This window comes from Dama dama, chromosome 23 (assembly GCF_033118175.1).
Source record: "Dama dama isolate Ldn47 chromosome 23, ASM3311817v1, whole genome shotgun sequence".
Taxonomy (NCBI): Eukaryota; Metazoa; Chordata; class Mammalia; order Artiodactyla; family Cervidae; genus Dama; species Dama dama.
Genome location: NC_083703.1, coordinates 9,669,650 through 9,683,321, shown reverse-complemented (window position 1 = coordinate 9,683,321; position 13,672 = coordinate 9,669,650). Strand labels below are relative to the sequence as shown.

At 39.5% G+C, this 13,672-nt stretch overlaps 1 protein-coding gene across 1 annotated transcript in view; it reads right to left on the bottom strand.

Annotated features, from left to right (window-relative positions):
* The window catches only part of MACROD2 (mono-ADP ribosylhydrolase 2), a 714,676-nt gene that overhangs the window by 243,012 nt on the left and 457,992 nt on the right, over positions 1 to 13,672 (bottom strand). The window lies entirely within an intron of this gene.

Here is a 13,672-nt window from a genome sequence, read left to right as displayed (position 1 = left end):
AATTCCATGGACTGTACAGTCCATGGGGTCGCAAAGAGTCAGACATGACTGAGCGACTTTCACTTCAGGACTAAAAGTGTACTCATTTAGAACTGCACAGACACGACTGAGCAACTTTCACTTTCACATATTGCACAACAGGAGTTGAACCTGCATGTCACAAATAAATTCTGAGATAATGCAATTCTAGACCCAGGCTTGTCACTGATGAGCCAAATCACATCAGATAAGCCACTTATCTGAACTGTAGCTTCCTTATCTATTATATGGTAATAACAGAACCCTTGCTGGTATATCAGAATTATTGCAAGGATTCAGTGAAATTAATTTGTTATTTTATTTTGTATAATGAAAAGTATTTTAAGACTGACACGAGGTGACAGTGTTATTACTGCTACTATTATTATTGGTTGTATTAAAAACTCAAGATTATCCATCATCTACTAGAAACACTATCATATCATTAAGAAAACTATCCTCTGATGTTAAGAATTCTCTATGTCATATATCCTCAAAATAAGCATTTAAGAAAACAAGAATTTCTTTACTTAGCACATTACAAATGAGAATATAACTGGCCATGTGCAGTTACAGTAAGGGGAAAATTGACTTCTTAATAAGCATAAAATATAAAGAAAAAAACAAAGCATGATATAAATTATTACTTTCTATTCTCCAAACTTCCCATTTTTCCATTCCATTAGCAGAAAAAGGATCAGAGGTTTTTGGATCCGAAATACCTGGGTTCAAAACCTGACTCCCAATTCTAACTCTAACATGACTTAGCTGTGGGATCTTCTAGAGATTACCAAACTTTTCTGAGGATGAGTTTTACCCCCTATAAAACACTGAGAGAATCTCTACTCTGCTTTATTTTTATAGGAATCAATGTGCAAGTGACCATCATCATTCAAGGCATATGATAGACACTTAGAAATGTCAGTTTCCTTCGTATACAAAACTGGCAGCCTTCAAAGATCACATAGCAGGTGCTATGGATGTTCCCCCATGCCTGTTTGGCCTTACCCCTTCATTGCACACGACCCTATTTCTATAGCCAATACTTGCACTGCATTGCCTACAGACTTTGTTTGACCTCAGACCTTTCTTTGCTGCCCATGCAGAATCAATGTGCCCTGTGAAAATCTCTCAACCAAATACGAGTCAAAGTAGGAATCTAAACACCCTGGTTTCTCTGTCCATCAATGTGATAACCCAAAGGCACAGGTCAGGGCCAGCAGCATTTGCTACACACATTCCTCAGTGGAATTAAGCGTGAGTAACCACAGTGTATCTTCCTTCACAAGCACGCTCTGTACCACCTCTCTTCCCTCCCACGTCTCAATTCACCATGCTTCTCTACCAGTATGTCCCAGGATCATCTTCAAAATAAACTCCTTCTCTCAAATCCTCTCATCAGGGCATGCTCTGGGGGATTAGCCCAAATTAAGTAATATTTTTATTACTCCATTCTTCTCTTGAAAAGTTCTTGTTGACTCCTCGCTTTGGGGACGTGAAACATTCATGTGACTTTTCTGGCTTTTTTAGCCTCAAGGTCCACTTACCAGGAGAAGGACTTCATGCTGTAGCCAAGCTGCCTCTTTACTCCTGTTTCTGCATCTCTGATTCTCTTCTTAACCCATTTGGCATTCTATCCCATCCTCTATCTCCATTTTCTCCATATACTTTTATAACATTCTCAATAGTAATTTTTCTTCAAACCTTTCTCAAACTTAAATACCTGGGTCCTCAATGTTAGCCTTAAGTATAATTATAGAGTGTATATTCTATTTAAATACATATTAACTTAAAATGGTATAAACAACTGTGGTTCATAACACTTAGGCAAGTATAAAATCAACAGAAAGTCACAAATTTTGTTCAGAGTACAAAGTTACAAATACCAGAATGATAAAGCCAAAGAAATCCCAGTTAATGTTAATTCCATGTAATTTTTATTCGGTTAATTACTATCTCTGAAGGTGTGGCTCTGGTGCAAGCTCCTAGAAGTTTGGTGTGCCTGTCCTACTGTGTGCTGTGGGATGATAAGGATCTCACCGTCTGCTTCATCCTGATTAACATGAACACATTAGCTCAGTGTGTGCACTCTGCCATCATTGACATTCATTTCCTAAAACAGTCTAATTTACATACAAAATTTGCTTCTGTTCTGTTCTCATTAGCCCAATGAGCACTTCTTAGCACCAGCATGCTTATAAACACAAAAACAAATAAACACAGTCACTGTGCTGGACTCAATTACAAGATGATTTGGACTATACTTCTTAATAATGTCACAGAAATAAGAGCACAATTTTTTAATTCTGAGTTACATTAGATAGTTAGCACCTGTTACATATTGTCATTGTTTATTTATCCTTTTTGTAATAACATTTGTCAATGGCTTCTCATTATGCATCTAGAAGGAAGCCCAATTTCTTAGCATGGAAAGATCTTCTACAATGTACCTTCAGTCTTTGCAAGCCTCCTAAGCCATGCACAACCACACCAGATGATCTATCTCTGAAAGCTTCCTTCTTGAGTCTATACTTCTGCTTTCACAGGTCCTTTTAATCTGGAATGATCCTCCACAAACTCAGATATGGCAGTGTAGCTAAAAAGAAAAGCTATGGGCTTTGAAATCTAACAGACCTGGATTCTAGTTGCTGGTTTTGTCACCTATTAGCTATGTGCTTTGGACAAGCTGTTTAATCTCTCACTGAAACTGCAGTCAGAAAAATGGGCATATGAAAACTACCCCAGATCGGAGGCCTGGAAACCTGGCTCACACGGCCTTCTGCAGAGCATCCTCCTTCTTCTGAGGTGACCAGGATGAACCAGGCAGCCCTGGGATCCAGAGCCAGGACAGGGACCGTGCCCGGCTTGAGGACTTTTCCTTTCAGGGGATACTCCCCTGGAGCGCTCAGGGAGCATACTGCAGTGGGTATGGTGTGATCGGGGTGCTGCCCAGCCCCCTTTCTGAACTTCAGAAAATCAGGACCCAATGAATGAAGACTTCACTGGAAAAACGTAACACAGGAGCCAGGAACATGGAGATGGGCCAAATAATATGCTGCTGAGAGAACAAGATGGCGGAGGAGTAGGTGGCCGTGGAGTACATCTCTCTCCATGGATGCATCAGGAACACACCTTCAGACACAGAAGCGCAGGCAGAACAGCAGCTGAGAGTGGACAGGAGCACCTGACCGGTGGGAAAGAGTATACAGAACCACGCAAATCTCAGTAGGATGAAGGAACTAGGGGAAAAACAGGAGTGTTAGTAGGACTGGACCTGCCCTCAGCAGGTGGGGAAACTGAAGGAAGGGTCTGATCCCCACATCAGGGTAATTGTCTGAGTCAGAGGAGAAACGTTTAAGGCTGAGAGTGAAATAGCTGATCTGTGGCAGCCTAAATGGAATGAGAATCAGACAGTCCTTGCCGCAGCCATACAAATCCTGGACAGGGACGAGGGTACCGTGGAAGGTGCAGTGGCTGGGAGCTGGAGTTTGGGGACTGTGGAGCAATCCCAGGGCGAGGGCTGCTGTTGACTGTGCAGAGACGGATCAAGGGGAGGTGACGGAGGAGACTGTGGTGGGAAATGCCTGTGGAGGAAAGCCGGGCAGCCATGGAAGCAAGGCGATACTGCTGAGTCATGCGTTGCGGGTGGAGCCATCACCATAGCTTCTCTCCCCTCACACGCCAGCATCGGCAACTGAACAATAGAGATGCCGGCCCATCAAATGCCTGACGCACTTAACTACAGAGCAGGACCCCACCCAGGGTAGCCCCTCTATGTGCCTGACACGCGGAACAACAGAGAAGGACCCCAGGCAAGGGAGCCTCTAAGTGCCTCAATGGGCAGAACTGCAGAGAAAGACTGGCCAAAGAGGCCTTCTGATTACCAGCTACAAGGCTCAAAAAAAGGCTCAGATAAGGCCGTAACTCCTGTGGCAGAGGCGTCCGTGTCCCTGCACACTTGGCGCCGCCAGGGTCCCCACGAGCCCAGCAGCTGCACCACCTTCATGCTCAACTCTCATGGGGGCAGAGCTGCCCCAGGCAAAAAAATCTTGTGCCTATGCACACAGGGTCTTCTGGGTCGTGTCCAACTCTTTGCGACCCTGCAGACTGTGGCCTGCCAGGATTCTCCGTCAGGGAGGGGGATTCCCAGGCAAGAAGACTGGAGCATATTGTCCAATACTGGCCGCCATACCCTTCTCAGGCACTATATTTCCTGCTGCCCTAGCCGCCAACCCCCCTGAGTACCTGGTGCTGCCAGAACCCCTGAGACCCAAGCAGCTGCACCCCCTCCACACCCGGCCCTCAGAGGGGCAAACCCAAGTCCTCCAGGGCAGCCTCAGGAGCAAACCCCAGTGGACGACCCCCGTGCAGAGGTGGGAATAAAACCACAGCTGAAACCCAGGGGCAGTGTGGCTAAGGAAGACCCCAAACCTTCCCACCAGCTGTACAAGCTGCAGATTAAATCCACACGATCCACTAGGCAGACTCTGTGTCTGGGGAATATATAAAAGGCCACTGAGAGCTCCCACAAGAGAAAACGCACTAGTTCTGATAGCTGTGGGCATTGGAGGCAAGAACACAGAGGAGCAGGACCAGATTAGAATCTGAGCTGCCCCCAGAGCAGGTCCAGAGACCATCACAGTGTTGGAGGGCATCCTAGGGAGGTGAGGTGGACTGTGACTCCCAGCGAGGGCAAGGACTCTGACAGCAGCGACTCCAGAAAAACATTTATTATTCTTAGGTTTTGACTTGCTCTGTAGATTCTTTTGGATTTTTCCCCCCTTTCTTCCCCCTTTTATTGACACTGTGAAATCTAATTAAGCTTTTGAGCTTTTTTATTCTCAGTCACACTTTGTATTGTTGTTATAAACCTCTGCCTCCTTGTTGGGCTTCTGCAGCTCTGTGGAGTATTCTTTTTTTTTTCTTTCTTTCTTTTTTCATCCATTTCTTTTTCTTTTCTATTTTTTATAATTTTAATTTTTTTAATCTATTATATTTTCTACATGTATTCCTTTGTTTGCCTTTCCTACTGTTCTTTTCCCCTTGCAGTTAATCTTTAATGTACATACATCTTCTTTATCTACTTCTACTTAACTCTGAATATCTATTCTTTCTTTTCTTTGTTCCCTGTCCTCTCAACATATTTGTTAGTTTTGTTTTCATTGCTTTATTCCCCACTTGGCACCTGTTTTTTTTTTTTGTCATACATTGATATGAATCAGCCATAGATTTACACGTATTCCACTTTAGTTAGTTTTGTTCTTAACTGGTAAATATAATTTTTTATTTCCTTTGTTCGCTGGCTCAATCTACTATACTTTTGTTGGGCTGATCTGACTTTGCTCATGGATGTATATGTATATACTATATTCCAGTATTTCAATAACTGTTTGCCTGACTTTGTAACTGCCATTATCTGGGGTTAAACTTTGGTTTCTCGGTCTTTTATATTCCTTTTAATCTTGCTTAATGCCGTAACACACCACTTGTGGAATCTTCTATCCTGACCAGAGATCAAGTCCTGAGCCTTTGGAGTGGGAGCACTGACTCCAAGACCCTAAACTACCAGAGAACTAACCCTAGGGAGTATCAAGTAGTGAGAACTCACACGAAGGAAACCACTTGAATACAAGACCCAGCATCAGCCAACCACCAGTAGCACCCTGTGCAGGACACCTCATCTAAACAACAAACAAAACAAAAATACAAACTCAATCATCAGCATACAGGATTACTACCTCACTCAGCCTTGCCCATCAGAGGAAAAACAAACAAAAACTCAGCACAAATCTCACCCTATATGAAGCTTTCACAAACCACTGGACCAACCTTAGGAGGGCAGAAACCAAAAGGAAGAAAGAATTCAGCCTTGAAGCCTTGGAAAAGGAGACCTCACGCATGGTAAGTTTAAACACATAATAATAATGAAAAGGCAGAGAAATACTGCACAAATGAAGGAACAAACTGGAAACACAGAAGTTCAAATAAATGAAGAGGAAAGAGGCAAACGACCTGAAAAAGAATTCAGAATAACGATAGTAAAGATGATCAAAAACCTTGAAAACAAAATGGAAAAAATGCAAGAATCAATTAACAAAGACTTAGAAGAATTAAAGAATAAACATACAGACACAAACAACACAATTACTGAAATTAAAAATACTCTAGAAGGAATCTGTAGCAGAATATCTGAAGCAGAAGATTCAATCAGTGAGCTGGAAGATAAAATGGTGGAAATAACTTCAGAAGAGCAGAATAAACTGAAAAGAAGGAAAATAACTGAGGATAGTCTCAGAGACCTCTGGGACAATATCAAATGAACCAACATTCTAATTATAGGGGTCCCAGAAGAAGAAAAGAAAAAGAAAGGGTATGAGAAAATTTTTGAAGAGATTATAGTTGAAAATTCCCCCAACATGGAAAAGGAAATAGGCAATCAAGTCCAACAGGCACAAAGAGTCCCACACAGGATAAACCCAAGGAGAAACACACCAGGACACATACTAATCAAACTAACAAAGACTTAACACAAAGAAAGAATATTGAAAGCAGCAAGGGAGAAGCAACAGTAACATACAAGGGAAACCCACACACTTAACAGCTGATCTCTCAGCAGAAACTCTGCAGGGGAGAGGGAATGGACAATATATTTAAACTACTGAAAGCGAAAAATCTACAACCAAGATTAATGCACCTAGCCAGGATCTCATTTAAAATTGATGGAGAAATCAAAAGCTTTTCAGGCAAGCAAAAGTTAAGAGAATTCAGCACCACCAAATCAGCTTTAAAACAAATGTAAAGTGTACAGAAATACAAGAAAAAAGATCTACAAAATCAATGCTAAACAGTTAGAAAATGGCAATAGGAATACATCTATCAATAATTACTTTAAATGTAAATGGATTAAATGCTCCAACCAAAAGACACAGACTGGCTGAATGGACACAAAAACAAGACCCGTATATATGCTGTCTACAAGAAACCCACTTCAGGCCTCAAGACACACATAGACTGAAAGTGAGAGGATAGAAAAATATATTTCATGCAAATCAGAAGCAAAAGAAAGCTAGAGTAGCAATCCTCATATCAGACAAAACAGACCTTAAAATAAAGACGATTAGAAGAGATAAGGAAGGACACTACATAATGATCAAGGGATCAATCCAAGAGGAAGACATAACAATTGTAAATATATGTGCACCCAACACAGGAGCACCTCAATGCATAATACAAATGCTGACAGACATAAAAGGAGAAATTGACAGTAGCACAGTAATAGTAGGAAACTTCAACACCCCACTCACACCAATGGACAGACCATCAAAACAGAAAATTAATAAGGATACACAAGTCTTAAATGATACATGAGATAAGATGGATCTCATTGATATCTTCAGGAAGTTCCATCCAAATGTAGAAGAATACACATTCTTCTTAAGTGCACATGGAACATTCTCCAGGATAGATCACATCTTGGGCCACAAATCAAACCACAGTAAATTTAAGAAAATTGAAATTGTATCAAGCATCTTCTCTGACCACAACACTATGAGACTAGGTATCAATTACAAGAAAAAAACTGTAAGAAACACAAACACATGGAGATTAACCAACACGTTTCTAAATAACCAAAAGGTTACCGAAGAAATCAAAAGGGAAATAAAAAAATTTCTAGAAAAAAATGACAATGAAAACATGACAACTCAAAACCTATGGGATGCAGCAAAAGCAGTTCTAAGAGGAAAGTTTATAGCAATACAATCCTACCTCAAGAAACAAGAAAAACACCACATAGACAACCTAACTTTATACGTAAAGCAACTGGAAAAAGAACAAAAATTCCTCAAAGTTAGTAGAAGAGAAATCATAAAGATTTGAGCAGAAATAAAAGAAAAAGAAATGAAACAATAGTAAAGATTAATAAAACTAAAAGCTGGTTCGTTGAGAAGATAAACAAAATTGAGAAACCTTTATCCAGACTCATCAAGAAAAAAAGATAGAAGAATCAACAAAATTAGAAATGAAAAAGGAGAGGTTACAACAGACAATGCAGAAATACAAAGGATTATAAGAGACTATTATGAACAACTATATGGAAATAAAATGGATAACCTGGAAGAAATGGACAGATTCTTAGAAAAGTTCAATCTTCCAAGAATGAACCAGGAAGAAATGGAAATTATGAACAACCCAATTACAAGCACTGAAATTGAAGCTGTGATCAAAAATCTCCCAAAAAACAATAGCCCCAGACCAGATGGCTTCACAGGAGAATTCTATCAAACATTTAGAGAAGAGCTAATGCCTAACCTTCTAACACTCTTTCAAAAAACTGCAGAGGAAGGAACACTTCCAAACTCATTCTATGAGGCTGCCATCACCCTGATATCAAAACCAGACAAAAACAACACAAAAAAAGAAAACTACAGATTAATATCACTGATGAACATAGATGCAAAAATCCTCAACAAAATTTTAGCAAACAGAATTCAGCAACACAGCAAAGAGCTCATACACCACGATCAAGTTGGGTTTATTCCAGGAATGCAAGGATTCTTCAACATATGCAAATCAATCAATGTGACTGAAACAAACTGAAAGATAAAAGCCGTATGATAATCTCAATAGATGCAGGGAAAGTCTTTGACAAAATTCAGCACCCATTTATGGTTAAAACTCTTCAAAAAAGGGGCATGGAAGGAACCTAACTCAACATAGTAAAGGCCGTATATGATAAGTCTACAGCAAACGTTATTCTCAATGGTGAAAAACTGAAAGCAATGCCCCTAAGATCAGGAAAAAGACAAGGGTGTCCACTTTCACCACTATTATTCAACATAGTTCTGGAAGTCCTAGGTACAGCAATCAGAGAAGAAAAAGAAATAGAAGGAATCCAGATCAGAAAAGAAGTAAAGCTCTCACTGTTAGATGACGTGCTACTGTATATAGAAGACCCTAAAGATAGTATCAGAAAATTACTAGAGCTAATCAGTGAATTTAGCAAAGTTGCAGGATACAAAATCAATACACAGAAATCACTTGCATTTCTATATACTAACAATGAAAAATCAGAAAGAGAAATTAAGGAATCAATCTACCAAATGCAATCTACAGAGTCAATGTGATTCCTATCAAATTACCAATGGCATTTTTCACAGAACTAGAACAAAAAATCACAATTTATATGGAAACACAAAAGACCCCAAATAGCCAAAGCAGTCTTGAGAAAGAAGAATGCAGCTGGAGGAATCGACCTTCCTGACTTCAGATTATACTACAAAGCTACAGTCATCGAGACGGTATGGTACTGGCACCAAAAGAGAAATATCAACCAATGGAACAAGATAGAAAGCCCAGAAATAAACCCATGCACCTATGGGTACCTTATTTTTGACAAAGGAGCCAAGAATATACAATGCTGCAAAGACAGCCTCTTCAATTAATGGTGCTGGGAAAACTGGACAGTTACATGTAAAAGAATGAAATTCAAACACTTCCTAACACCATACACAAGATAAACTCAAAATGGATTAAAGACCTAAATGTAAGACCAGAAACTACAAAACTCTCAGAGGAAAACATAGGCAGAACACTCATTGACATAAATCAAAGCAAGATCCTCTATGACCTACCTCCTAGAGTAACAGAAATAAAAACAAAAGTAAACAAGTGGGACCTGATTAAACTTAAAAGCTTTTGAAAAGCAAAGGAAACTATAAGCAAGGTGAAAAGACAACCCTCAGAATGGGAGAAAATAATAGCAAATGAAACAACTGACAAAGGATTAATTTCCAAAATATATAAGTAGCTCATACAATTCAATGCCAGAAAAACAAACAACCCAATAAAAAAGTGGGGAAAAGACCTAAACAGACATTTCTCCAAAGAAGATATACAGATGGCTAATAAACACATGAGAAGATTCTTAACATCACTCATTATTAGAGAAATGCAAATCAAAACTAGAATAAGATATCACCTCATACTTGTTCGAATGGCCCTCATCAAAAAGTCTGCAAACAATAAATGTTGGACAGGGTGTGGAGAAAAGGGAACACTCTTGCACTTTTGGTGGTAATGTAAATTGATACAGCCACTGTGGAAGACAGTATGGGGATTACTTAAAAATCTAGGAATAAAACCTCCATATAACCCAGCAATCCCACTCCTAGGCATATACCCTGAGGAAACCAGGGTTGAAAAGAGACACATGTATCCCATTGTTCACTGCAGCACTATTTACAATAGTCAGAACATGGAAGCAACCTAGATGTCCATCAACAGATGAATGGATAAAGAAGTTGTGGAACATATACACAGTGGAATCTTACTCAGCCATAAAAAGGAATGCATTTGAGTCAGTTCTGATGAGGTGGATGAACCTATAACCTATTACACATAGTGAAGTGAGTCAGAAAGAGAAAGATAAATATCATATTCTAATGCATATATATGGAACCTAGAAATTGATCCTGAAGAATTTATTTACAGGGCAGCAATGGAGAAACAGAGAATGGACTTATCAACATGGGGAGAGGGGAGAAGGGGGTGAGGTGTATGGAAAGAGTAACATGGAAACTCACATCACCATGTGTAAAATAGACAGCCAACGGGAATTTGCCGTATGGCTCAGGAAAGTCAAACAGGGGCTCTGTGTCAACCTAGGGGGTGGGACGGGGAGGAAAATGGGAGGGAGGTTCAAGGGGGAGGGGATATATGTGTACCTGTGGCTGATTCATGCTGAGGTTTAACAGAAAACAGCAAAATTCTGTACAGCAAGTATCCTTCAATTAAAAAAAAAAACCCTACCCCAAGAAGCATTTTTAAATAAACATTCAGAAATGGCTTAAAGAGTACTTGAACTATCTTCAGTTATCAATAAGTAATAGCAATTATTATTTTTATTCTTTAACCCTTCAGTTAGAATGAATCCTTTCCTCATCACTATTACTACTCAGCTTTGTTTGTTCACCAAATTTGACATTCATATCATTAGACAGAGTGTTATACTGTATTCATATTTCACAAGCAGACCACCTTCCATGGGTTTAAACATTCAGGTTAATTTTCTCAGGGCTGAGCACAGTTGTTGACATGGGATAGTACCCAAGAAAGATCCACTGAATTTACTTAGACTGAATTCCAAATCCTTGTAGTGCCAAGCACGGTGCTACAAACTTTAGTGGATGTGCAAAACAGATGTCTGCTGATTGATCCATTACATGACGCAATCCGAGAAAGTCCATGAAAACAAATGCCAAGCCAGTCTGCAAAAAAACACCTATTCATTTCTCTAGTTTAGAGTGACTTTTCCAACTGAGCACTAGAAAGAAATCAATCTGTCAAGGTTTGAACATACACTGAACATATCCTTTCTTTTTCCAAAGGACTTAGATGAAGGAAGAAAACAGCACAAGAAAATAACCTCCTCATTTAAGGCATCTCTTGTCCAACACAAAGCACAGAAACTGCCTATACTTTCTTCAGCCTCCTCAACTAGAATCCCAGCTTTCATAATGACAGAGAGATGATTCTCTAAGCGGTGGGTTTAATTTATAGATTTATAATAATTCTCAAATTATTTGAGGTTTAAGGTACATATCAACCAAACACTAATCAATGAATTCAGTAATAACTTTAGTGCCCTCTAAAAAGTAGAGAATTGATATATCCAATTATCCATACTGAACTAAAAATTAATCATATTTGAAAATCTGTATTTACTGAAGAGCAATACTTTCCTTATAAACACAATAAAGTATTACATAATGGAATATAATCATGGAATGCAAGTCATGTAATTTAAAAGCAGCTTATATTTACCTCCCACTGACTTTTTAAAATAGCTTCAATGGGGCAAGTTTTTCCCTTACCAGTGAATGAAAACTCGAGCAAGCCCTGTGATACTTCTGAACACTTCAGGTAACAGAAAATTGCTTAGTCACAGAATGGAGCCTCAATTTGGCAAGTAAGAGTTTCAGTCTGATTTATTAAGAAACACTTTTATCTTAACTCAAAAGTTAGACAACCCTCCCCCTACTTCCCCTAGCTTCAGACCAGTTCCTATCTATAGCCTGAATAAAAGAAAGGAGGTAGAGAAAGTGGGGATACAAGGTTCTCACCTGACTGGTACTACTGTGAAATGGCTTCAGACTCTCAGCTTTGCAGATATGTAAATCAATCAATATCTGCCTCTTTCTCTTTCTCTCTCTTTCTCTACCTTTCAAAGAAATCACCCTCACATAACCCTCTATAATCTCTGACAACTTGATCCTTTTCATTAACTTTGGTGTCTGATATATCTTGGTGGCTCAGATAAAACTAAACAAAAAATTCTATTGTATCGGTATATAAATGTATGGGCTTTGTTTTCTTTACACTTAATATCATTAACAGGTGGTAAGGTGCAGTGCATAGATTGTTTGTAGCTGGTATCAGTGACTCTTCTTCCAAGGGAGTTCATTGAAAGTGGGGCTTCCCTGGTGGCTCAGATGGTAAAGAATCCTCCTGCAATGCAAGGGGACCTGGGTTCCATCCTTGGGTTGGGAAGATACCCTGGAGAAGGGAATGGCTACCCACTCCAGTACTTTTGCCTGGAGAATTCCATGGCCAGAGGAGTCTGGTGGTCTACATTCCATGGGATCAGACCAAAACAGCGACTTACACTTTCACTTTTTTCTCATTATAAGTACTGTATCACTTGTAGTACTGCCTGGTGAAATGTTTTTCAATTAAGAGAGTTAAGATCTGTAAAGAGTGCCACATGAACGGCTCTAAGAGAATTTTCACACAGACAGGGCTCTCTGCTCCCTTACCCTGGCCTTCAGCCTCAACTTGTTACTCCGTGCAGGTGCAGTGGGAGGCCTTGAGGAATTCTGTTTAGGAACTGGAGACCCTGGGATCAAATTAGCAAATTAACTGGTTTATTCTGGCTCCTTGAGAAGCAATATAATGTAGAAAAAGCTTTTTAATTCCTTCAAAACATGGGAATCAATACAGTATGCTTGTTAAACAGGTGAACCCTCAGATTAGACAGCCTGGTTCAATCTTGGCTTTGGCACTTAACAGCTGATGACATTAAACACAGTAACTTTTTCATACCTCAATTTCCTCATCTATAAAATGTTGATAACAGCAGTCCTATCTTACAGTTATTTTTAAGAATTTAAAAATATAATCAGTGAAAAGCAGAGTTTTTATTATTGCTGTTTTTATTCTTTTTTAAAATGTATTTTTTTAATTGGCGTATAATTGCTTAAAAATGTTGTGTTAGTTTCTGCTGTATAATGAAGTGAATCAGCTGTAATGCACATAAACCCCATCCCTCGTAAGCCTCCCTCCTACCCAGCTCAGTGCTCTGTTATTATTTTCATGTACAGCACTAAGCAAAAAGAGAATCGTCATATCAGAGATGTATGAATAAGGAGTGAAAATAGAAAGGAAGGCAATACAATGTATGGCAGAGGCTCTAGCCTGGTCATCATCAAACTTGCTTTGGCTTCTTCCTGGGCACAAAGGCAAATCACACTGCCATCCACGCCAGAACTTAGCTATCAGCTTGTGATGACGGAGTTAAGTTCTAGACAGAGGAATATGAGTAGGAATGATGGATATGCACAGGCCTGCCCCACAGAAACATCCTGCAATAATCCTC